Source organism: Fukomys damarensis, unplaced genomic scaffold (genome assembly GCF_012274545.1).
Source record: "Fukomys damarensis isolate Sample0158 unplaced genomic scaffold, DMR_v1.0_HiC HiC_scaffold_15, whole genome shotgun sequence".
In the NCBI taxonomy this organism is placed as follows: Eukaryota; Metazoa; Chordata; class Mammalia; order Rodentia; family Bathyergidae; genus Fukomys; species Fukomys damarensis.
Window position 1 is genome coordinate 60,514,175 of NW_022900927.1, and position 13,869 is coordinate 60,528,043.

The following is a 13,869-nucleotide window of genomic DNA, read 5'->3' on the forward strand; positions in this document are numbered from 1 at the left end:
GCCACCTGCCATCCCCTTGTAACTTTTCTGTTATCTCTTAAATTTAAAAACTTTTGCCTTTAGAGTGACTCTTTCTGGGCAACCTAGGACTCTTTCAGAGATTCTGTTTCTTGCATCTTATAACACATGTGCTTCTGCTGGGGTTGAATTTTTCACTGTTGATTAGCTTTCAGTGTAAGAGAATGAGGTTGGGCACCTTATTGCTTTAGAAATGCAAAACAAAAAGGCTTCACCCAGCTATGCTGAATTATCATGTGTAGAAGAAAACCCAGCTCAGTGACAGCAGCATAACCCAGTTGAATATCGAAAGTGATTACGATAACATTTTTAGGAGAGTGTTTTATCTTCTGTTGAGCACTCCCCAGGTAACATTTAATTGTGTGGTATGCATTTGCTTAGAGGTGCAGGAGGGAGGCACAGAGGCTCAACTGGCTTATCCAAGTGGTGACAAAGGGATCTTTATTCCTTCCAGAAATGAAATCGTGACTTTGGACCTCAGTCACCATTAGAATCATCAGACTAACTGCTCCTTGTATAAGATACTCGGCAAGACATATTTAGAAATTTTCTTTTCAAACTTTCATTTAATGGCTTTTTTTTTGAAGCTTAATTGCTTTTTTCAATAGGAAATTTAGCTTACAGAGCTGGTCTTGCTGTGTGAGTTTGGATGAAGCACACGGAGGGCTCTGTTTATCAGATCAGTTTGCTCAGGGATGTATGAAACTAGTTATCTCCAAGTTGTGTGTCTTTGGCCCCAAAATGAGCTTTGTCTCGGGCCCTTCCAACAGTCTGCTCAGAATGACAGTACAGGGCAACAGAAGAGCGGACGACAAAACGCTAGGGTCAGAGAATGTACCAAAGCAATGCTAGATATTGTCATGGCTGTCCTAATTATGGAGTGCTTTAGGAAAAAAGAAAAGCCTAACTCAAGCGTCTTTTATCAGCCAACGCTAGGTAGAAATTATTGGCAGGAGAAGGGGAAAAAAGACATCAGTGGACCAGTGGTCGGAGTGATTGTCAGCTTTAGTGGTCTTTGAGAGCAGTTAGAGGCCAGCGCTGCAGTGCATCTGTGTGAGGTGGAGGCTCTAAGATAATTACATGCAAAGTGCCTTGCCAAGAGAGAGCCCGGCATATACTGTAATGTTCATTTTCTCCTTCCCTTAGTGGCTGTCATGTGAAACCGGTTGACAGTCCAAAGTGAAAAAAAAAAAAAAATCAAAAAACCCACAAAGAACTGTTTTCAGAGTTGCAAGGGGCATTTGGAAGTTAGAAACCCTTCGTTCTAGCTCACAGGGGATCGGTGGTGCGTCCTCACAGCAGAGGCGGATCTCTTCCTCCCAGTGGGATTCTCTCGTGCTTCGTGACCGCAATCACCGAGCACCAGCGCTCCTAGGGGCAGAGGAGGGGCCGCCACGCATGGGGCTGATTACCGTCAGGCGTTCTTAGCCTTCCTGGAGAAAACCCCACCCACCCCCACCCTCGGAGCTCCTGGACAATTAATCAGCAAAAGGCACAATGATATTTTAGAAAAGTGTTCAATGAAATAGAGCAGGCACGTGAGCTTCAATATCGCACTTTCTCTTCTGTGAGAAACCCAGGGCATGCATAAATTAAAGAGCAAAATAAAAGCAAGGCAGTAGGAAACAGGAGGTAGAACTTTTGCGGAAGGGAAGGGGACCAAGAAATGGAGGGAGAAGGGATTAAAAAACTTGGGATGTGTTGTGTCCGTGGACCAGCTCACCACCGCGAATGCCATCATTGTGTACTGCGAACATGGACTACTGAAGAGCATTTAAAAAGGAAGTGTAGGAAGAAAGAAGATCTACTCATGGACTCCACAGATGACACCGCAGGCATTAAACTTGAAATTGTGTCCAGAAATAGATATGCTGATTTGCTCAACTTTACTGACAACGTGAATGCCTCTGACTACCTATGCGTAAAAAATTGTAATGGCAAGCACATGGCATGTTCCAGGTACTGTAGACTCATCGGATTCGATTACAAACCCCATGAAGAGGGGACTTTTGCAATCACAACTTTATAGATGAGAAAACTAAGGCGCAGAGAGGTTAGGCTATGTGTCTGAGGTCACACGGCGTGGAGGTGGCAGAGGTGGCTTCAAACCAGACATTATACCCCTGTTCTTCTTTCCTCTTTAAAAGATTTGTGCACAGCAATTGTCCATGTTTAGAGTAGACCGATTATTTGATCCGTGTATCCAGTGAGTGTATAGTGGTCAAATTAGCCTATCTCCTTAAACATTTATTATTCTTTGCATTAGCAGCAGTTGATCTGCCTTCTCTTCTTTGTCATATGTATAGCAAATCATTGTGAACTGCAGTTCCTACTGTACTGCAGAATGGGAGAACTTATTTTTCCTGACTTTGATTTTGGTACTCTGCCCATCTCCGTGTCTCGCCCATCTCCTCCCCTCTCTAGCCTCTGCTGACCACTCTGTTCCTCTTTTCCTCTATGAAAGCAACTTTTAGGCTTACACATACAGGGAAAATCACATAGTATTTGTCTTTTGGTGCCTGGCTTAGTATTTCATTTAAGATAATGTTTTCTAGTTCTATCCATGTTGCTGCAAATGTCTATGTTCTTGTTCTTTTTCCTTTTTCTTTTCTTTTCTCTTTTTTTTTTTTTGAGACAGGATCTTGCTATGTGGCCCAGGCTGGCCTTGAAATTGTGATCTTCCTGGCTCAACCTCTCAAGTGCAGGAAATACAGGCGCGTGTCACCATGCCCAGTCCCACATGGATATTCTTTCTTTTAAAGTTGATTTTTTAGTGAGTATATGTCTGTGATACACAGCAATTCCATTCACCCTGGGGGGCTGATAATATACATACTGTATTAACCATCACATCATGCTACCTCTCTAACCAAGCAGCTTTTATCCTCCCTCTTACTATTTTGAGATCTAGAACAGAGGGAAATTTTCTCCTAATTATTTGTACCATTTATTTATTTATTTTTGTACCGGGAACGAACTCTGGTCCTTGCGCTTTCGAGGCAGGCAACAGAACCACTGAGCTAAATCCCTGGGCCTATTGGTACCACTGAAGGCATTCCCCAGGCGAGGCTGAGGAAGAGTCCGGTCTCCTTACCAATATGAAACCTTCTCTGTAAGAAGATGGGACTCTTTACCGCTTGTGTTTTAAGCAACTGTACTATGTGTGCATCCTGCTCCATCAGCTCACACTACGTGACATCATGTTAACGACGCTCTGAGACCACGTGACTCTGGGCTCTCTTGGCCGCAACATCCTTTACTTCCCTGCCTGCAGGACTTCAGACGACTTGGCTGCAAAAGGGTGAACCTATTAATCCAAGCCAGATCACAGCTCTCCTCTGCACAGAACCTTCCCATGGTTTCCCCCTCGCTCAGTGTTAAAGCTGGTGTCCTTGCAGTGGCCTTCAAGGCCGGTGTGGACCTCGAGAAACCTCTCTGGCTTCATCTCGGCATCTTTTCCTGCTTCCCTCCGCTCAGTGCTAATGGGGTTCCTTGACTATTACTGGACCTACCTAGAGCCAGCTCTGGGCTCTGCACCATCCCTTCTCACAGAGGACTTCCTGGCTGTCCTATTTAGAAATGTCCTATCCTTTCTCCTCCTCCCACCACTTCCTCCCTCCCTCTTCCCTGTTTTGTTTGTTTTCCTTCTGTTTCAGATCAGGTGTCCTAGTCTGCTTCCTTGTACCTGGCACTCACAACTTAGAGGAGGCAAGGTCTGATTTGGCTCATGGTTTCATGGGATTCTGTCCACACTGATCTGGCTCCAAGGCAGGAGCGTCGTGGTTGGGGGAGAAAATCTTCTCAGTTCCTGGTGGCTGGGATCAGAGCAAGGGAGCAGTGACACAGAGGAATGAGCCAGGGACTGGATATAATACCCAACTCAGACTTCTTACTGATCTGGTAGGAGTTTCTTTTTTTCTATTTCCTTTCTTCTTTTTTAGAAAACATTTGTTAATTAGTGTATGTTCTCAGTACATAGTGTGCACGTTCCTGTGGGGAGTTGGTACATGGACTTCATCACTTTTTTATCCCTTCCCTCCCCTCCCCTTTATCCCTCTTCCCTCCATTTCTCCGTCCCCTTCCCATTTCAGACAGATCTATCTCCCTACCAACTGTTATCTATCTTTGACTTTACTCTTTATTTATAATTTTGGTTTGTCAAATAAGAGAAACCATGGGATATTTAAGCCTGTGTCCACTTTGACTTAAAATTGCTGTCTCAAGGTGCATCCATTTTCCTACAAGTGACTCAGGTTTATCTTTCTTTATAGCAGAGTAGTTCTCCATACCACATTTTCTTTATCCACTCATCTGTCAATGGACATATAGAATACTTCCAAGACTTAGCTCTTGCGAATTGTGCTGATATAAACATGGGTGTGCATGGATCACTGTATGATGTAGTTAAGTCTTTTGGAATGATACCTAGAAGGGGAATAGCTGAGTTGAACGAAGTTTCTTGTTGTAGTGGTTTGAGGACTCTCCATACTGATTTCTTTTCTTCTTTTGGTACTGAGGATCAAACTCAGGTCCTTGCACTTGTGAGGCAGGCAGCGACACTCCATACTGATTTCTGTAGTGGTTATACTGGCTTACTTTCCCACCGGCAGTGTAGAAGGGTTCCCTTTCCCTGTAGCCTTGCTAGCATTTGTTATTACTTGATTGCTTTGATGATGACCATTCTTTCTGGAGCGAGGTAGAATCTCAATGTAGTTTTTTTTTTTTTCATTTCTCAAATTACCAGCAATCTCGTGTATTATTGGTCATTTGTACTTCTTTATCTGATAAGTGTCTATTCATTTTACTTGCCCATTTTTGATTGGGTCTTTTATGCGGGGGGTCTATTTTTTTGTCTTTGTTGTTTTTTAAAACAAGGTCTCTCTGTGTAGCCCCGTCTGGCCTTGAACTCACTGTGTAGCCTAGGCTGGTGTGGAACTCGTGTTGATCCTCCTGCTTCGGACTCCTAAGTGCTCAGATTACAGGTGTGTGCCACCATGCCCACCTAGGGATCTATTGTTGTTTTTTTGGTTCTTTATATATCCTGCTTTGTCTGAGGAATAGCTGACAAAAGTTTTTTTTTTCCATTCTGTGGGTTGTCTTTTCACTCTATTGGTTGTTTTTTTCTATGCAGAAGCATTTTAGTTTGATATGACTATATTTGTTAATTCTTGGTAGTATTTCCAGTGTAACTGAGATTCTGTTCAGAAAGTCCTTGCCTACATCTGTGACTTCAAGAGTTTTACCTATGTTTATCTTCCAGCAGGTTGTTTCTGTTTTATTTATTTGTGTGTGTGTGTATGGGTTTCTGTCTTAACATTTAGTTCTTTGATCTGTTTTGATTTTAGTTTAGTACATGATGATAGATACAGATCTAGATTCAGTCTTGTGCATGTGGATAGCCAGTTTTCCCAGCACCATTTAAGAGGCCGTCTTTGCTTCAATGTATATTTTTGGAGCTTTGGTCAAAGAACAAATATTTAAATGTGTTTGACATTATTTCTGCATCCTCTATTCTATTCTGTTGATCCACAAATCTGTTTAGGGGCCAGTACTATGCTGATTTTAATCACTTTAGCTCTTTGATTAACTTTTAGTGATGCCTCTCTCTTTCTCTTGTGACTCAGGATTATTATTCTGGGTCTCTTCTGGTTCCATATGAATTTTAGAATTGTTTTCTCTGGTTCTGTGATGAATGCTGTTGGTATTTTAATTGGGGTTGCATCGAATCTGTATATCATTTTGGAAGCATAGCCATTTGACTATTTGTTCTGCTTATCAAGGAATGGGATTTTTTTTTTTCATTTTCTGATGGCCTCTTCAATTTCCTTTTTCAGAGTATGGTAGCTCTCACTGTGGAGGTCTTTCATATCCTTCATTAGCTTCTGCCTTGTGCACCAGAACTTCTAGACCTACAGAGTTAAAGTTGAAAGCTGAGAGATTCCCCAAGTGTGTGGCAGGGAACTATGGGGAAGGGCCTGCTCCTTCTGTCAGCCTGCATTTCCCAGATGGATGAATCATATTCACTGGGGACGTGGCACCATGACTTAACTCGTGGCTCATACAGTATGCCACACCCTGAAGGGTAGCACCTTGTCCTCACAAAGGTTCATTTCCAAGTTGATGCCCTAGCACCTATTCAAGGCTTTCTCCACTCCGGTGGCTACCATCTTCTGGAGGGCACAGCGTGGGGGAAGCTCAGTGGACTCCACTGTCATGTGCCCACTGCTACCCACCTTTTTTGCTCTGAGGTGTTTGTACACGGGACCCATGCTGGCAAATCCTCACATAGTGACGCTGGCCCAGATTCGCAGGCTGGAAAGGCAAACTCATGAGGAATACGTGTCAACTCCAGTCAGGATGGGTTGCTTCTCTTTACATGATGGACGGGATCTGATGTGTACAATTTGTCACCAGAAAACTTGTTATTCTCTTCAGGGGTCATGCCACATGAAGGGCTCAACATTGGTGAGTGGGAGCCAGTACCTAGCCTACATCTCAGCCATCATGGATGCTTCATTCTGGTGCTGGGCAGCTAGGGACGGTTGCTGGCTAACATCAGCGGCAAAGTCAGCCTGCCCAGGGCGGTTCAGTGCCTCCTCCAAGTGGACACGCTTTGGCATGAAGTCATGTGCAATCTGAAGATCTTGCACTTTGTGCCCGCTCTGACAAGGTGATCTGTGTGTCTTTTCCCCATATCTCCTTCCCAGTCTTCCAGTACTGCTCTTTCCAGTCCCTGACTTGCCGCTAAGCCATTCACCGCTACCTATGAGTCCATGTATGTCCTTACCTTGGAAAGTTTCTTTTTCCATTCAGAGTGGATGACCAGGTGACTGTCCTACCTATCGGGAAGATTTTCCCTCATCACTTTCCTTCAGTGTCACCTTTGAGTGGGGTGGTCACGCAGTCCCAGTCCATTTCCAGCTTGTCCCCACTTACCACCTGGCCGTCTGTGAGCCGTGCTCATTTATCCTTCCAGTAACTTGTTCATAGGTCTGAACTAGAGATGCGCGCTTACTGGGGTCGTGGTCAGATGGAAGCGTGGGCCCTCTGATACGGGCTTAGCAGTGCCCTTTGGCCCTTTATCACCACTTGTGGCATACATGACGATGTTGTAGATCTCACAGTGCCCCCTTGTAATTGGCTAACTAGTCTTTTGATAGTCTGTGGTCAGATATCCCATCTTTACCAGGGTTCAGTCACATGCCGAGAGCTGTATTGTATATGTTGAGCACTTCTCTGTTATAGATGGCATGGTCTGCTCCAGAATCTGTGTTGTATTTCCTACTGGGTTTTGCCAGAAACCGCACCTACTTCAGTTCCTTTAGTTCCAGTGGTATATTGGGTTACATGGCCCTGGTGACAAGATTGCCGTCAGTATAGACTGGACATGCTGCAGAACAGTGCTTGCTTTTGGATCTCATTAAAAGCTAGCAGCCTTGTACGCCATGGAATACACGAGTCAGAACAATACTCCCAGGTGAGGAACATATCCTTTCCAAAACTCAAAGAGGTCAAGCAGGCACTGTGTTTCCTTCTTAATTGTAGTAAATGCAAAGTGCAATAACTTTTCCTTTGGAGCGGCTACTCTGGAATGTCCCAAGCCAGTTGGCTCCTATGAACTGTGCCAATGTGGTGGACTTGTGGACCTTGGTAGCTCTTGTTCCTAGCCCTCTGGAGCACATGTATTTTTCAGAGGGACTCAGGATTACTTGTGAGTTCTTGCTCATGAGGTGTAACTAACACAGTCATTTGTTACCCACAGCTGATCAGTGTGATGTTCCTAGGAAGGCCCGGTAGATCTCTCTAATTGTATAATGAGATAGAACAAGACCATAAATATATACGGAGGACCCTTAAGTTAAGACTGGCTTGGTGTAGGCAGAGCTTGGGTTAATTAGATTAATGGAAGATTCATCTGCCTCTTGTTATGTATAGTGTGTACCCAGGTAAACATCCAGATCTCAGCTGTATTGACTTACAACCAACTTGAGTTACAATCAGCTCTCGGGAACCAATCAAGTTTGTAAGTCAAGTGTCCACTGTACTATCACTGATGTCATGTCAATGTGAACTTCTGCTAGTTCTCCTTCCTGTTGGATATGGAAAGAATGCACCAGGTCTGAAGGGGCAAGTTTATCGCCTAAATTTGTGGTCTGCTGTCATCCATGATGAACTATTCAGCTTCTTTTTTGGTAGGGGCCAGACTGGTGAATTAAATGGGGAGTTAATGGGAACGACTATCACTCACATCCTTTAAGTCTATAAATTGAACTAATCTAATGCTAGACTTGATTTATCATCTTACTAAGAGATGGTAGTTTCAAGGACTTTCATTTAACCTCTTCTAGAGTAACAGCTTCTGTTCTGTAAGTCAAGAAACCAAGGTAAGGAAGGGTTTTTCCAAATGATCAGTATTTCCATTCTCATTGTACATGTGGACGTAAGGCATGAGGAAATGACTGTGGGTATGTCCATGGACCAGATGCGTCCACTGTGAGATGGATCTGTGTTAGGTCCACTCCTTGCTTGCACTTCATAAGCTCCAATCTAACAAGAGCCATAGTGCCGTACACTCTCAGATACTAATGTTTATCTTCCTCCCGCTCTTGCCTTGGCAGCACATATACCAACATTAACTTGCTCCTTTGTCCAACAATCTTCAAAAAATCAAGGCAGTCTTTTTGTAGTTTATTATCATTCAAACAGATGGCCTTAGATCCCTTTTAGGAAGGACTGGGGAAACCACTGCTCACACCTTCTGTGGTGTGTTACAGTTTCCTTCGCCACAGAGGACTGAAATTCTCCTTTGTCTTCTCATGTAGAATCCGGTTTAGAAACCAGGCAAGAGAGCATGACTTTCCCCTGGGATAGCCAAGCTCAGCCTGCATATCCACCAGCTCTTGGTCTTTTCTGCTTGTAATAAGCAGTGGTCTGTGGGCACGCCCATTTATTTTGTCCCTCAGAGAACTGTGTCGTCAGCCACCTGTGGTAAGACCCACTGTCTCAGTATTGTGCTGTGTCTCCTACTCCAGGATTCAGTGACCCTGGCATCTTCATCACCATCCCGTTCCTAATTGCTTTAGTGAAGGATACAAGTATCCCACAGGCCTTCTGAGGAGTATCCTTATTGTGTGGGTTTTCTGGACTTATATATTAAATCCATTACTGCCTATCAATTTCTTTGAACATTTTGATCTTTTTTTCTACAGCCTGCTATAATGTTCCCTCTCTCTCTCTGTCTCCCTCCCTCTCCCGCTTCCTGGTTAGAGAGAGACCTTTTACTTTATGAGGAGCATGAATAACGTTGAAAATAGAACCGTCATTAATTTTTAATATTCAAATAGCGGTAATCAAAACCAAGTTAAAGGAACAACCGATTGTCACTAATTCATCTCTATGTTTGGATCAAATTGAACTGTCTTTATACTGATTATTTAAAATGAAATAGAATTACAAAATAGGCTCAGTAAATATCCTGTTTTTCTGAAACAGAAGAAAACAGGATGTGGATCTGGATGAAAGAAAAGACACTTTTGTAATCGTGAGTGTTTTCTGTTGGAATGAGCTTTACTGGTGACAGGAACAAAGGTGAACCTGCCTGTGAGATCACGACCTGGCTCCACCATGTCCCCACTTCGGGAGTCACCCAGAAGGGAAGGCGCTGACAGGCTAATCCCACTTCCAGGGAGTAACTTGTTCATTTATGGAAACACAAGAAACCCTAAAGTTACTTTAAAATAAGGTTATGGTGGCCATAGCCTGTGTCTCTGAACATTGTGTAGTGACTGGAAATTCAGTATGCAGTAAAATTTTTTAAAAAAGAATGAGGCTCCTCTTGATGTGTGAATTTTGTTTCTGCTTCTGAGCCGTTAGGAGCCATCTTTCTGGCCGGTCCCAGAGGTTATTTTATGGGACAGCGCCCCCTGCATTTCCTGTGCCTGTTGTGACAAATTATCATAGACTGCCTGGTTTAAGATAGCACAAGTCTATTCTCTTACGATTCTGGAGGCTAGACGTCCAAAATCAAAGTGTCTGCAGGGACATACTCTCTCTGGAGGCTACAAAGATTTCATCCTGGCGCCTCTCTACGTTCTGGTGTCACTGGAAATCCTTGAATTTCTTGGCTTGTAGATGCATCTGCCAAAGCTCTCCTTTGCCACCACATGGCCTTCTGCCCTGGGTCCCTGTGTCTATGGGTTCAAATTCTCCTCTTTTTACAGCAACACCTGTCACTGGCTGAGGGTCCACCCTACTGCAATATGAACACATTTAAAAAAAAAAAAAAAAAGTACACACACACACACTCCCTGTCTCTTGCCACATGGTGCCCTCTACCCCCTTGGGACTCTGCCAATACAAAGGCTATCACCTGATGCGCCCTTTTGACCTTAGACCTCCAGAGCCATGAGCCAAAATAAATCTCTGTCTTTGTAACTCAGCCCGTCTAGATGTTGTATTTTTTGGCAGCGAAAAGCAGCTGCTGTCCTAATACACCTTTCCCCCCACCTCCTCCCAGTCTAGCACATTCAGGATCTATCTATTCCTGGGCATACAACCTGCCTCTTGCTGTGGTAGTCAGGTCCTGCAGGCTGTGTATGGTCCCTGCCCTCCACCACTGGCAGGCCCTGTACGTGCCCACTCTGTTCCATGCTGGAATTCAATTCTGATTGTTCTGGCAGCCAGAGGGAAGGAGAAACAGATCCTAAGAGCATCAGGGGCGATGAACAGCACACCTGCCGCAGTGAGCAGGTCCTCATTGCCAGCCAGCTAGTGAGTACTCAGGCTGAAGAGCTGATCTTTGGCGTCTCCTTCCAAGGATACATTATGATCACGTTCATCGTTGGGAATTTGTGCCTCTACACGATTTATCTTGGTTCTCCCCTTCCCTCCCTTCTTCCCCTCCACCCTCTCTATTTACAAAAGCTTCGTCTCTTTTTTCCTTTTCTCATTTTTTCTTTCCCTTCCTCCACACCCCCATTCCCCTACCCCTTTAAACCTTTTCTTCCTATCTCACAATATCTGTTACACATTTTGGTCCTTGTTTACATTTTCAGTTTCTCACACCAGAGAAACAATTTGATATTTACACACAATGTGTGTCCTATTTATTTCACTTACGAGTATGGCCTCAGGGTACATCCAGCTATAAATGTCTCTAGGTTATCATTCTTTACGGCTGAGTAATACTCCATTTTATGGAAAAAAACCCCACATCTTCTTTATCCAGTCTCCATTTGATGGGCCTTTGGGCTGTTTCCAAGATTTAGCTATTACAAACTGTGCCACTGTATAAACAGGTATGCATATATCACTGTGGTGTGATGCTTTTAATTCTTTTGGAAAGATACCCAGCAGGAGAATAGCTGGGTTGAATAGGACCTCTAATCTTAGTTTTGTGAGGAATCTCCACACTGCTTTCATACAGTGGTTGCACCAGTCTGCACTCCCACCAGCAGTGGTGAAGGGTTCCTATCTCTCCACAACCCCACCAAAATTTGTTATTGGTTGATTTCTTGATAGCAGCCATTCTTTCTGGAGTGAGGTAGAATCTCAGTGTTGTTTTTGTTTGCATTTCTTGAATGACCAGTGATGCTGAACATTTTTTCATATATTTATTTTCTACTTCTACTTCTTTGAGAAATGTCTCTTCATTTCTTTTTTTTTTTTCCTCATTGAATTTATTGGTACATTTTAGGTATACAGTACAGTTACATTCATTATTGGGATCTTGTAACTTTACATGATAGGCCTTGGTTCTCAATTTTTCCCCTTATCCCTGCCCTCCCTTCACCCCCTCTCCCTTCCCTATTTGCAAATACTTTATTTCCATTTTTCATGTTTTTTTTCCTTTTCCCTTATTACCTTTTCCCTACCCTTCCCACTTCCCCTACACCTTTAGCCCTTTTCTTCCTAATTCACATTGTCAATTATATCATTAGTACCATTATAGTTTGTCTATTCATTTCAGATGACCATTTTTTGGATTGGAGGACCTATTAGTTTTTAGGCCCCTGTCTTCTCTCTTTTAATGATCTCTCATTTTCTCTTCATCTGAAAATACATTTTCTTTTCTGGCACTAGCTATTGAACCCACACCTTTGCTCATGGTAAGCTCATGTGCTCTGCTACTGAGCTATATGTCAGCCTTGAATGTAAAAAGATAATATGATACATGATAGACTATAACAATATATATACACACACACACACACACACACACACACACACACAATTATGCATTTTATATAATACAGGGGACCCTTGATTTATGAGCTCAATTTTTTCCTGAGGGCTGATTGTAACTCAGATTGGTCGACAGTCTCAGGCTCTTCTACACAGCCTTCAGATTGTCTCTCCTGAACACAGGCAGATCTCAGCGTCCTCAGAGAGACACAGCCCAGGATTTCTCAGTTAACCCCACACAGGAAGGAAGCTGTCATGCCCTTTGCAGAACTCTGTAAGACTTAAATCCTCATCTGAGACCGTCTGGAAGCACAAGCGGCTGGCATTCGGGTCAAGACTTTGGTCATAAGTTAAAACTAAAATTCTGGTCGGTCGTAACCCAAGTTGTTTGTATGTCAGGGCAGTTGTAATTGAGGGGCCACTGTATATATTTTATATATTAATGCACAGAAATGATTTCCATATCCATAGAGAAGTACACTTATCGTTCAAAGCTCTTCATTGCAATCAACAGAATCCACTTTAGCTAAGGTGGCATGGAATTTAGGAAAGCACGTCAGGAAGCACTCAGAGTCCTGGGAGGGCCAACAAGAAAAGCAGGAGACAACATATATCATCCTGTGACACTGTTCTGATAAAACAGAGCTGCCTCCACTGCCTGCTCTTAAGTGTTGGAAATCCCAGATCAGTTGCTTCTACCGTTGCACTGACCACCACTTGCGTTGCCGTTTCTCCACCACACTGGGTCCTCTCCTCGTTCCTCCTGCCTGCAAGTACATCTCAACCTCAGGTGTTTCCGATTCATCACAGTCCTCCTCTTCCATGCTGTGTCTGCAACAGAGCCTCAGAAAAGAAGCTTTCTCTGCTGTTCTGGTAAGACTATCTCAAGAGGCAGTTAAGATACTTACTGGGCAGCCACACATAATGGTTGTATAGTACACATTTGTTTCTGGCCCAATTTTTATTTTTCTACTTTTGACAGAGATTTAGGAAAACCTCTCTATGCATACCTTATATCACATAAGCAAAGCATGTCTATGGGTCAGATGCGGCTACAGGACTGTCAGTTTGTCACCTGTGGCCGAAACTCTTGAAATTAAAAACAAAGTCTTTTTTCCTACTGTCTGATTGCCCAAGAAGGTGAGGAACATGGACTCTGCTTGAATGAGGAGATGAGGAGGACATAACTACCAGGAGGAAAACAGAAACAGCATAGGCTAAGAGCTCAAAGCCTGTGCAGCTCACTAGACGCTAGAGTGGCCCCTGATTTAACAGGATTGGATATGATTGGTTTCCTTGCCAGAAGAAGAAGTTGAAGCACACAAAGAGACACCGAGGTGTCTCACACAGTGAGCAGGTGGCTATCTGCAGCCCAGCCCGAGGCCAGCCCTGCTGGAGCCTTGACCCTGGACTTCCAGCCTCCAGACTGTGGGAAATACATTTTTGTTGTTTAAGCTCCCAGTCTGCAGTATTTTGTTATGGCTGCTCTCCCAAACACAGTATTTAATTTGCATCCAGGAAGGGTCACATTTACCTCAAAATTGTGTTTTTCACACAATGGCTGAGTTGCTCTTCTACCTGGAAAAGGAAGAAAATCAAAGGGCATTGACTACCACCTCCACTCAGGGCACACTGAGGTTTATTGTTTTTATTTATTTTTGGTCCTTG

The 13,869-nt window shown here is 43.6% G+C and overlaps 1 protein-coding gene across 2 annotated transcripts in view; it reads left to right on the plus strand.

Annotated features, from left to right (window-relative positions):
- Positions 1-13,869, plus strand: part of Slc17a8 (solute carrier family 17 member 8) — a 53,263-nt gene that overhangs the window by 1,360 nt on the left and 38,034 nt on the right. The window lies entirely within an intron of this gene.